Genomic DNA, 335 nt, shown 5'->3' on the forward strand with positions numbered 1-335 from the left:
AATTAAGTGTGGAACGTCATACAGCCCAGTATGTCTATGCAGTATTTACCCTTTAAATACTCCTGTGGAAGTACTATAAGTATGTTGTAGGTACCCTGTAAAATGCCTGTGAGTCAATCAGGCAGTTCAGACTCATGTTTTTATTAAAACCAGGTGTTAATAGAAACCACATCTCAATTTTAAAGTCCTTACTCTGGCTCTCTGTAGCTCACAAAATAGATTTTTAAACACTGTTGTTAGTTTATAAATCGCTGAATGACTTAGAGCCAAAGTACATTTAAACAGTGGTGGGAAGTAACGAAGTACAAGTACTTCGTTACTGTACTTAAGTACAG

Source organism: Poecilia latipinna, unplaced genomic scaffold, assembly GCF_001443285.1.
Source record: "Poecilia latipinna isolate Pla-1442-1.1 unplaced genomic scaffold, P_latipinna-1.0 Scaffold599, whole genome shotgun sequence".
Taxonomy (NCBI): domain Eukaryota; kingdom Metazoa; phylum Chordata; class Actinopteri; order Cyprinodontiformes; family Poeciliidae; genus Poecilia; species Poecilia latipinna.